Source organism: Habropoda laboriosa, unplaced genomic scaffold (assembly GCF_001263275.1).
Source record: "Habropoda laboriosa isolate 0110345459 unplaced genomic scaffold, ASM126327v1 scaffold30, whole genome shotgun sequence".
In the NCBI taxonomy this organism is placed as follows: Eukaryota; Metazoa; Arthropoda; class Insecta; order Hymenoptera; family Apidae; genus Habropoda; species Habropoda laboriosa.
Window position 1 is genome coordinate 1,237,963 of NW_017100178.1, and position 12,915 is coordinate 1,250,877.

Sequence of the window (12,915 nt, forward strand, 5' to 3'; positions counted from 1 at the left end):
GTAACATTAGTAACGAAACAGTTAAACTCACAAAGGATATATCTTTACCGTTCGAGGTATATCCGACATCACGATACGTACTGTCCTCACAACCACCAAACCTTTTCCATCCTTCGGAGAATGGCGTATTAACCACATACGCCGAAGGTTCGAATCCTATCAGACTTGTTGGAGAACGAGGTATTAACCACATACGTTGAATGTTCTGACCGGTCCACCACAAACGTTTCGAATCCTATCGGACTTGTTGGAGAACGAGGTATTAACCACATACGTTGAATGTTCTGACCGGTCCACCACAAACCTTGTCAACGACGTGTTAACCATACACGTTGAACCTTCAACCTTTCCATCCTTCGGAGAACGGTGTATTAACCACGTACGCCGAAGGTTCCAATCCTGTCGGATTTGTTGTCAACCACGTATCACCCTCATACCGTGAACGTTTTGACTGATCCACAAACCCAAACCAATATTACGCTCCGTGTGAGGACACAACAAGCGTAACCCGTAACACAAACAACAATACGAAAAACAGCCTAATTATAATTGCAAAATAAAATACTCAGTTTTAAATATTAAATTCATAATATAAAAACGAGAGGCCGCTTTTAATGCAAATATATGTATACCAATGTTGTGTTATTTTTGTTTTATTAAAATGAGTTAGTATGGAAATGTCGACTTTTAATTTCAATAAACTTAAAAACAAAATGTGTATGAATATGATTTATCGAAATAGACTTTTATATGCATTTTAATATGCATTTAATGTAATATGCAGTGGGTGAACATATTACGATTGGATGAAAAAATTACTTATTTTATGTTTTCGGTAGTATTACGGCTTCGATAATAGTAAAATATATCCTTTCTGTTGTTCTTGACACGCAAATAGACAACTTGACTGTAGTTTGACAGATTAACCAGCTAGAAAGGAAATTCAAGTTTTATCGTGGCCTGGAAATTTGCCAGATATGAATCTAACAGAAGACCTATGGGAATTATTAAAACGTCGAATTGCATTAGAAGTGATAACTAATAAACAGCAACTGATTAAGAAACTTGTATCAGTATGACATCATGACGCAGGAATAAAAGAAAACTGTAAGCTATAAATAATTTTTATCGTAACATTCTAAGCGAATTAGAAACAATTAAATGAATACTCATGCGCTATCTGGTGTTTTCTGTATTAGTCGAAAAGTAAAATAATGTACTTTTGCTAATTTTGTAACGTAGTCTACTTTTATGTATTTAGTTCCTCAAACTACAATTTTACACTAAAAGTCATTTTATAAAAACCCAATTACCATATTATTATACATGAGGGTTGCCTATCGTTCGAACATCCTCGACATCATTTTTAGAGAAAACGAAAGTGAAAAACTTGTTTGGCCGGGGCCACACACACATCGCCATTGTATTTAGTATAAAATAATTTTATTGCACTCTTGATCGCTTTACAGTATGTAAAATTGCATAATGAGAATTGTATAATACTATAATGAATCGCTTCTAATGCGTTCCGTTCATGGTCTGCGGTAAAGTATATTACACCAATTTTCTGTAAACTGGTTTTTCCTGAAGTGCTAAACTTTATGCAGAAAAAATTATTTATCCGTAATATTCGATTTATGTTAATTGCGGCATAAATTTGAATATATTCGAAGTAAAATCGCTGAGAAATAATCGGCAAATTTATGCTACAAAAGACAGAATACTTTTCCTTGTACGTTGTTATCTTTGGACAGCTTCCACAAATTCAAGCGAAATTACAAGTAATTATTGAAATAGTTTGGAGAATTTGATTAAACGGCAACACTCAACGCTGGCGAAACTTACACTTTGTATTTCTCATAGAATCTAATAATATTTACGACTGTATAAACAGCTGGCACTGAAAACTCATCAAAATACATGAATCACCTTTTGACAACTAGATATAACACATATCCTTGAATAATGAATCTATGCCATCATATTTAAAACCACGCTCAGCTACGTTTAAAAACAGAAGAAAAAAAAGGAAACAAGTATGCTGTAATACAAGACTCTAAAAGAAACAACCTGACTTGAAAAATGATTCACACTAATTACATTGATCCTATCGGCCGGCAATCATCCGTTCAACATTACCACGTGCACACACGATAGTTTAGCGTGTACCGAGGAGCGCGTTAGGTCTACTTCCCAAATGGGTATCGATAAGCGCGCGGGACCGACAATAAATGATCGAATCCGATTCAAAAGCGAAATCGCTTGAATTACTGCCTACGATAAACGCGCAGGAGCCTCTATCATATCTCGCATAACGGTACACGGCGTCGTTGCAATAGAAGCGGAAGTTGCCCGGGAGATTTTATCTTCCACTTCACAAACGAGGCGGTTCCAAGCTCCCTCGATCTTCTGCTAATTGTAAGCGCGCATTTATATAGGGTGATCCAGCCAACTGGAACCACTTGGCCAACGTCTGCAAACACACTTGAAACTGCAGAGGGGATCACTGCTCTGGTCGCGGAAGCTCCGAGAATGAGATGAATGTCCAGAATTAAGGGAACACGTGTTGAAACGTGTGCTTGATATGGTAATGTTTTCGTGTTGAATTTTTCAGTTATCAGGTGGTTTGGTAGCGAAGACTGGTATTCTGTATTTAGTTGTTAGCATTAACCCCTTAATCTCTGATCTTTTTTTTTAACTATGCGTCTAAGTGTCGGCCATTTACTGTTTCAGTACTGTATCAGGTAACAAAAGCTAATCTGTTACAGATTAATTGCATTCAGTAATCCTCGGTCTTAAAAATTGAAACGAAAGTTAGGATTACAATTAATTCTTCTTACTGATATAACTATTTCTGACACATCTTGACCACAATCTCTGCCACGAGCCTAACTCGTTGTTATAGGTTAAAGGGTTAATGGGAGAGATGATAGGACGTAAGTATTATAGAAAGACAGAAAGTATTATACGATTTAAATTACATTTCTTCGCCAAAGTTAATATTATACCGTTACCTTAATATTACAGGAATTAGACATCTTAAATTCACGACACGAGCAACTGAGTTCGTTACCGAATGTTAGCACTGAACATAGAGTTGATTTTAAAATTTCTAAATTGTTCTCCTAGAGTTGTCTACTTTTAGCGTATCACCTTTGCAAAGAAAATACGACTTCTAATACACACATCCAGTAAATGTCAATTTAGGAAAATTAGAGAAGGAATGGAGTACTTATCAATGGAGTACGAATTATCTAGTAGTAGTATTAAGGTGACTGTATATCAGTCAAAAGTATACATTCTTTGTACCACGAGATTCCAAACTGAATAATTTTTCTTGGATTTTAATTTTGTTATGACTATTTAGATTTAATTCAGAATCAGTAAGTGTTCTAATATTTATGAACAGGTGTGTATGCAATATAAATATTGTATATTATGGGGTCTAGTACAAATTTGATTTATTGAATTACCTTTGCTGTTCAAAATTTCAGAACTACCATGAATTTCAAAATAGAAATCAATCTTTTGGTAATGGAAAACGATAATAGAATAACTAGATAAGATGAGAATTTCATAACCCAGGTAGTCTTGAATTTTTAAAAGCAAATATTACCACTACTTTATCAGAAAATAATAATTAAATTGTAAATATTCGATCAACTCCTTAATTCTTCAACTTAACCCTTTGCGCTCCAAGCATTTCTCGATAAGATTAACAGTGAAACTTCTAAAAATCCAGTTCTGTTTTGAAAAATAAAAACAAAAGGATTTTTAACATTTATAAATTTACTTATTTCTATTTCTTATCTTAATTTGCATTATTTTGACAATATCAAAATACCGGAATTTTACGTATTAAAGTTCTCCATGTCGCCATAACAGCGCCATTGGAGTGCAAAGGGTTAATTACACTTTGCTTCAAAACCAAATTCTACATTAAAGTCCAGTCTCACCATTAATTTGATCATATCTAAAGTATACGTTTACAATTTTTATTACCCATACCTTCAAATTTATTTATGACGTATATAAAATTCTTAGATCTACACACTGAGCAATTTGAACTTAGACGAGACACTTGAAATCTGAACGCCCAATGAACACCTTATTCTCAAATAATCTTCGCCCAAAATAGCCGACGAAAAGCCATATCCAACAGCACTGGAGCCTACTCAACGACCACTTCACATAATCCAAGAACCAGGAAGCATCCCTCGACGTGTCTGACCAGACACGTTTTCCACCACTTCAACACCATAAAAAAAAAGTTGTTTGTTCAAAGATTAACACTCTGGCGTCACCGCTGGTAGAGAAGTGGCGATAAACAGGGGGCTAAACAGTCAGCTCAAAGGCGTCTAAGAGCTGTTTATAAGAGCACTTCGAACGAAAAGGCGGAATTTTAGATCAAAAGAAGGCTGCTCGATTCCCTGGACACCCTTGGAGCACTGGGTAGTTCTACGCATGTTTAAGTACGCACTAACCGCTTTCTCCTTCTTTTCACCGGCACCTCTTTTACGAGGCTCGCGGGAAGAAAATCCAAGGTGTCGCGGTTCGTCTTATCCACGGTGAAATTTAAATCCAACCGACTGAATGAAGGCTGCGTTTTCCTCGTTCCTTCGCCCGCGAGAAAGAGAGCTGTCCTCGCGTAGGAGGTCCGCAGGGTGAGCAGATTGTCGGTTGGCTATCGGAAATATTTTCCAGCTCCGAGAATTTATCGGGCGTCTGCTCGGAAATATTTGAAAATTCCTTCGACGCTCCCTGCGAACCGGCGACCATAGAACAGAGCCGTTCGTAGAAAGGGGACGGGCTGCAGGGGGAAACTGAAAGAGGAGGAGCAGAAGGGGGTGGAGGAGCTTCTCTCGATCTACGATATTTTTCACACCTTAATTAATATCGCGATGGACGAGATTTTCCAAGCTCTGCAAACGTGTGCACGCTGTTAGAAATACGTCTGATCAAGAGAGTAATTGTGAGACATGCTTGATGTTGGACTTTTTCATTCCAGCGTGTAGCATGTAACAATGATAAGATCTGCCTCGGCTAGTTACTGAGAAGCACCAGTAATTAATGTTTGAAATACGGTCCAGAATTTTATGGGATATATCATGTGCTTATTAATTGTTAACTTTTAACTAGAGAATTTCCAAGAATTTCTGTTGCTTTCTGCAAATTTTCGTATATTATTATCAAAATACGTAGACACACAACGTCTTATGGAAATATACGTTAAAGTTGTTCGTTCGACAACATGATTATCATTTGAACATGTTTACAAATTGTCCTACATATTTTTGAATTTTTTATATTCTATTAGGTTATCCGGAAATAGATTGCGGTTTTCTGTTATGTCATATTTAGGGCTTTTCTATACTGTATATTTTAAATTTATGTCTATTAAGTAATATACCATTTGAACGCTTAGATGTCGCTCTATCATATAAGCGATACACTTTTGTTTTTTACCGTCACTTGTTCTGAGTATAACTTAAAAACGTAATAATGGGCAAGAAGCAAATTCGTACTGTTACACCCTCAAATATTTTCCTTCTTAGTCCCACTTAGTCCACCGATATTTTTGAATTTTTTATATTCTATTAGGTTGTCCGGAAATAGATTGCGGTTTTCTGTTATGTCATATTTAGGGCTTTTCTATACTGTATATTTTAAATTTATGTTTATTAAGTAATATACCATTTGAACGCTTAGATGTCGCTCTATCATATGAGCGATACACTTTTGTTTTTTACCGTCATTTGTTCTGAGTATAACTTAAAAACGTAATAATGGGCAAGAAGCAAATTCGTACTGTTACACCCTCAAATATTTTCCTTAGTCCCACTTAGTCCACCCACTTTCACCATTACTCATACTGGACTCTTCACCTTCCAACTCTCCTCTCAACTCTCCTGCAGAGTCACAACCCAAAGTCCGTCTTCCCAGAACCCTTAAATAGCCCTATTTTCTCCATTTCCGCATTCATTCTCCATTTTACCACGCGCACGTCACGTATCATCAAAAATCTCTGTTAAATAAAGTTCTGTTTCACGCAACGACGATCCCTAAGTGTTTTAACTCAGTGATACCCCAATATCTGCTCCTAGTTTCGAGGAATTGGAGCAAACCGGGCATCACAGTGCCATATTTTTATATGAATTTAAATTAGGACGTAAAGCCGCGGAAACTGGCCACAACATCAATCGTATATTCGGCGAAAGCACAGCTAATGATTATAATGCATAAAAAGTTATTTGTTGAACAAGCAAGTTTGGTAAATCGTAAGGGACCAATACTCCTACACGATAACGTATCACAATTCACGATTTGGGAGATACACGAATTGGGTTATGAAACATTAAAACACCTTCCTTATTCCCCCGACTTGTCCCCTACAGATTACCATTTTTTTAAACATTTCGAGAACTCTTCGCGAGAAAAAATCTTCCGCAATAAAGAGGATGCTGTAAATACCTTCGTGAAATTTATTAATTCTTGAACTCCTGATTTTTATTGTAACGGAATAGGAACTCTTGCAAAACGTTGGAAAAAGTGTATAGAATCTAATGGAAGTTATTTCGATTAAATAAATTCATTTTAAGAAAAACTACACGTCTTTAAATCTCATGTACAGAAACCGCAATTTATTTCCGGACAACCTAATATTATAATATACAAGGATTCACCCAACTTGATGACTTGAAATTACTGGTAAACTGTTCGTTGTACGAGAAAGTATATAATAATTATTTTTTCTCTGTATTGTTTACACAAAAAGATTTGAAAGTCACTCTTATTTGGTTTTTAACACAACATCCTATGTTTCTTTACAGAAATTAAAAAAGCATTAAAAACTGAGTAAATAAGTACATAAGGCATAATAGGTTTAAAGTGGGTACATATTTATTTAGGTATATAGTTTGTACATAGGAAATTTTTACTGTAAAACGTGTTCGAACTGTTACAAACCCGCAGAAACATATTTCTCTAACTTAAATTCGATTTCAAATAGAATAGAACTTCTATTGCAGTCATATTGACCCTATTCTATAGGGTCAAACATTTTACTGTCACTTGTAGAATCGGCCCTACATTTTACTGACACTTGTGGAATCGACCCTACATTTTTTTTTGTTTTTTTACGTGGAGGTAGGCCGACCCTACATTTTACTGACACTTGTCGAATCGACCCTACATTTTACTGACACTTGTGGAATCGACCCTACATTTTTTTTTTTTTTTTTACGTGGAGGTAGGCCGACCCTACATTTTACTGACACTTGTCGAATCGACCCTACATTTTACTGACACTTGTGGAATCGACCCTACATTTTACTGACACTTGTGGAATCGACCCTACATTTTACTGACACTTGTGGAATCGACCCTACATTTTACTGACACTTGTGGAATCGACCCTACATTTTACTGACACTTGTGGAATCGACCCTACATTTTTAATAATATTGAAAATTTTTCTCGTGATTTGGTTTAGTAGTTAGTTGTGTTGTGTATTGCCAGCTCAAATATGAGCTGCTTAAATCTGTAAATCTGAGCTGTAAATCTGGCGCGACAGTGAACGTGTTAATAAGTAAATGTTGTTCGAATTATGTCGTGTTTGATGTCATTTTCATCAGAAAAATCTCATCAATATGTTAAGAAAAATTTCGGGATAAAAAACGTAAAATTAAAAAAGTTGGTATTTAAATCGCTTGGTTGCCTCGACTCACGTTTCATCCTTATCTTTTATTCGCTGTCCTTGTCTACGTTCGGCAAACTACAAAGGCGGGCGCGAGGCTCGAAAACGTAGTCCCTGACTGTACAAGTGTCAGGTTTTAGCTTCCTTGCGGACTGACACTTGTGGAGAATATACTGTATTCCCCGAAATGTGTGGGGACGCTGCCCTTTATCCCTTCGCTTTTCCTCGAGTTTGTACCCTTATGAGTAAGCCGTTCGAGCTTCGAACTGCCAAAGGATCCTCCTGGTGCGTCAGGATAGTGACTAATTCTAAGCCGTGTCACTATCCTAACTACGAAACATTTTTATGATATTTTACTTACAGCAGAGGCATTTCAAGTGAACATAGATAATGTATGTTAAATTACTTATTGTTGCAATTGTTTACATTACATTTTTATTACAAGTGTCAGGTTTTAGCTTCCTTGCGGACTGACACTTGTGGAGAATATACTGTATTCCCCGAAATGTGTGGGGACGCTGCCCTTTATCCCTTCGCTTTTCCTCGAGTTTGTACCCTTATGAGTAAGCCGTTCGAGCTTCGAACTGCCAAAGGATCCTCCTGGTGCGTCAGGATAGTGACTAATTCTAAGCCGTGTCACTATCCTAACAGTACGAAACATTTTTATGATATTTTACTTACAGCAGAGGCATTTTAAGTGAACATAGATAATGTATGTTAAATTACTTATTGTTGCAATTGTTTACATTACATTTTTATCGCACTAGTAAAATTCAACGAAACAGTGAAAGAATATTTTTACATACCTCGAGGAAGAAAATATACACTCATCGACTAAATTGCAATGCGCCATTTCATTAAACAGTAAGTGACACGTTATTTCCTCTCCTTTCGCCGATTAATAAACAATAAAATAAATACTTGACTTCACGCGAAGGAAATCCACTAACATTTTACAATCCCTTCTTCACATTCGCAAACGTAAAACATATATTACAGCGAGCAAGCACAAGATTATTCGAGAAATGGAAATTCTGCTACGTAAACTGAAGAATATCCTTGGAGATAGCAGAGTGCAGAGTCGTATCTAACCAACGGGATGAGAATTTCAAACGAGCATCGAATGTAGCGATTCGAGAGTCGTACGAAATTCAGCGTAGGTGGTCGATATTCCAAATACTTATCGAGGCTGGCGTGTAATAAATAAATAAGGGAAGTCTTCGGATAGATAGCGGGTAGGGGATCGGATAAAAGTTGCAAACGTATCTCTGGCGCGCGAGAAAGTCACGGAAGCTGTAAATTATCAAGAACAATAGCTTCAAACGTTCTTCGACCATGATAAGAGCCCAGGGAGCCCGTTGAATCACGTCTTCTGTGGACTCTGAATAACCGCGTGCTATCCGAAGATATGGCGACCAGAGAGAAGAATGCTGATTCCAACGGCGTCGACGATTTCATGGAAAGCGTCGAGTTTCGAGTGTATTTCTCGGGTTTCTATTTCATTTTCAACAGAGTTGTGAGAGCAGGAGATGCATGTGTGTACAAGATATCCCTGAACTGATAATTAAGACTAAACGAGAATTTTTTTTTTTTTGCCACCTGTAGATAGAGCATTTGTTAAATTAAAATCTCAAGGAACTGGCAAAACTACGAGATGTGACAGAAAAGTAGTGGAGACTGTTACTAGAAAACGCTGCATTATCGGTGATATATGCTAATTTTCTCGAAAACGAAAAGTTACACTAAAAAATATTTTATTTCATACTTTCGGTATGCTTTTGCTTAAAGAATCACCGAAGGATTAAGTAGAGCTAAGGATTTGAAGTATTTGAGCCTACAAGTGTCCAAAGATTCGTCCTAAATAATCGTTTAGCTAAAATGCTTGGGTAACACAGAACTTTATTTGTGTATTTTTTTACGCGCTTTGCAATTTTCTCTTTTACTGATATCATTTTGCGATCTTTTCTTATTATATTGTTCGTTGTGGACCACGACGAATTTACTACAATTCTGTAATTTCGGTGTTCAAGGTGGATGATGACCACCGCCGTTTAATTATAAAAATTATATTTTAATTACGTTTTTGTTGAACGTTTTCTCACACTTGTGACTATTAACTTAAGATTAAAATTGAAATAAAACGTATTATTATGATAAAATTCCTCTTTTTCTGGTGTAGATTATACCTAATAAAATATTTTTCATATTAAGTATAATGTATTATGCACGTCGATCAGATTTTACACGATGCATTGGCATTTCAAAAGAACAAGAGAAAGGCACTAGTTAAGCTCCATTGAACTTCAAGGATTTAAAGATCACATCAATGTAATTCAGAGTAATGTTTTTACCAGGGAGCTGAGAACTAAATCAAAGCAATTTTTATTAGACGGATTACAGTATACACTCTTTGATATACTGTAGGGTGGATGTAGAGGAAGTGTTAAAAAATCAAACAATTGCTGTTTTCCCTAATTAAACACAAAAATGAATATTTTCATTTTAGGCATCAAATGTGCTAAATTATATCATATTTGTAACACCTGTATCTACGCGGCATACTTCTGGGGAAGCTACGACAAGACGAAGGTCGCCGGATGTGGTATTCGGCGGCAGTGGAGGATTCGAAGGAGTTGATCAGAAGAGATGAGAAGTTCTTTGAGACGGGTGTCCAGACTGGATGCGAACTTTAGAGAAGCTAAAGGATGGAAGCTAGGAAAGGAGAATGAACTGCAGCGGAGGTACCGGCTAGTCCAAGCTGGTTGCGGAAGTCCTACAGAAGAAAACTTAGACGTAAAGGTGTGGATTGCCAACTACCCCATTTCGGCGTGCGCGAGCAGATTAGGATTGCCTGTACCGCAGTCTCGTGACGGCTTTCTTACTGTTTCCGGAATACAGAAATTTTTATACCATTTTCCGCCCCTTAGCTTTATAGCTCTGTACCTGGACGTGATGCTTTTATTGTACCTTATCCACCCCAAAGCCGCCGACCAGCGTCTTGTCATATATGTATAATCATTTTTTTAAATTAATAACTGTTTTAGTTTCAGTGTACCAGGACACAAAGTATTATTCATACTATCTGCTTTCCAAAGTAATAATAATCGAAAGGATTTAAATCTAAAGGTATTTAACGCTGGTATTTTATTTTTTTCGCTATTCATTACACGTATATAAATGGAAAGAAACATGTAGGTACTTATACACACAAAATCACATTATTCTACAATATTTGCAGTGCTTTATAGGAAAGAATACAGTAGAAATAAAATGAACGTACAGATGTATATAAGTACAAACAGGGCCTTTTTCAAAGCGAGCTATTACCCCTACTCCCCCCTCCAAACATAAATAAGATTAAGGAAGAATTAAAATGCGATACTCCATCAACTTTATTATAACTTAACTAATACGAAGTTCATTTATATCACTTGAATAAAATTACAGAAAACTGAAATATATTGTTAAATTCAGTAGAATAACATAATTGAAAAATTACAATTGTCGCTTACGAGCCGTAACTGCAGCAAATTTCACTTTTCATGTCTCATAGGATGAAAAAAAAGAATTTTATATTTTGGCGCTCTTTTCGAATTGCGCCTCGAGCTATTGCCTCGTTAGCTCGCTATCTAAACCGGCCCCTGAGTACAAATACAGGATACAAAAAGATGTGATTTGTCCTCCAAATATACCAATAATATACAAGTCAAGCACGTGTTCCTAGATTCCGGCCCCTGAGTACAAATACAGGATACAAAAAGATCTGATTTGTCCTCCAAATATACCAATAATATACAAGTCAAGCACGTGTTCCTAGATTAATCCAGAAACGTAGTCGAAGTCTTGTTCCAAAAAACTTGCAATGTACTCTGATAACTGACCACGCATGGCATGAAAACGTGGTAAACGAGCTACAACCACGTGAACAGGCCGTTAGATTTTTTTGCCGGACCTTGTATTATATACTTTCAGTCTTATAAAAAGAAGGACTGAAATATGCGAAGAGTGCACAATGATTATGTAGAAAAGCTTAGAAAGCACGAATAACCGCCCGAACAATTCGATCTGACAATCTTCGAATTATTCTCGAAACGCTCGAAGATCGCCACATATTGTCCCCGCTAACACTTCCAAAAGCTACACGAACTTGAGCCCCGACTAACAAGCAAATAGCCAACACGCAGAAGGGCAGACAGAAAGCAGAAAAAGGAGAAAGAAAATGATGCTGACGATGGATCAAACTGGTGACGCGAGTGGGAATGAAGAGAAACGAGAGGGAGCCGATAGCCACGAGAGGGCATACCACCCTCGGTAATATAAGGTGGCGGAATAGATTACGACCCTTCACCCTCAATAGTACTTCTCTTGGGGACGCTCGCCGCCCTTATTGCGAAAGACCACGAGTTTATTGCGAAAGACTGTGCGCCTCGTTCAGCTCCGTGCCGATTTATGGGGATATATAAGCGCATACCACCCGACAAATTTCCCCATAATGACAAGGACCACGTTCAACCCCGTTTCGTCACACTTTTCTCTCTTCGGCCGCTGGTCATTCGTTTGCCAGAATGTTTCCACGATTGTAATTGCATCTTCAGGATCGTCCTGGGTGGTCCAGAGGGCACGACGGACCTGAGACTTCTTTTATGTCCGATTCTCGGGAGGAGAAATTAATTTCCTAGGCTGCTCGTGTATATACATGTGCGTTTAATGGCTTGTACATAATGTGCGGATAACGTAGGAGGAGTTTGGTGAGTATGACGAGAGTGTTCGATTATGGGTGTTGTGGAAGCAGCATTTTTCCAGTGCTTTTATGAAATGTAAGCGGGAAGTGTGCTGGTAATATACAGGGTGTCGTGTAACTGTTGGTATAAGCGAGAAGGTGGTGATTCTGCAGGAAAAAGTAAATCGAAAACATAGAAAGAAATTTTTTTATAAAATGCTATTTCCGAGAAAATTGAATTTAAAGAGTCGCTATAAACTTCTCATACTTTCATGCCGGTAAACAGTGGTAATGCCACATTTCGCAAAGAAATAGCGTACGCAGAAGACAGTATAAATCTTCTGCAGGTAAAATAAAGAATCGTAGGTTTGTAAAGGACTACTAAAAGAAAGAAATCGTTGTCATGGCATTGGTACCGTTTATTGGTACAAACATAAAGTCCAGAGATAGTTAAATGCACGCGCACTCCACGAATTTTTAAATTCAATTTTCTGCATAA

At 37.1% G+C, this 12,915-nt stretch overlaps 1 protein-coding gene across 2 annotated transcripts in view; it reads right to left on the minus strand.

Moving 5' to 3' along the window:
• The window catches only part of LOC108578955 (protein scalloped), a 443,348-nt gene that overhangs the window by 305,650 nt on the left and 124,783 nt on the right, over positions 1–12,915 (minus strand). The gene's annotated exons all lie outside the window — the stretch shown is intronic.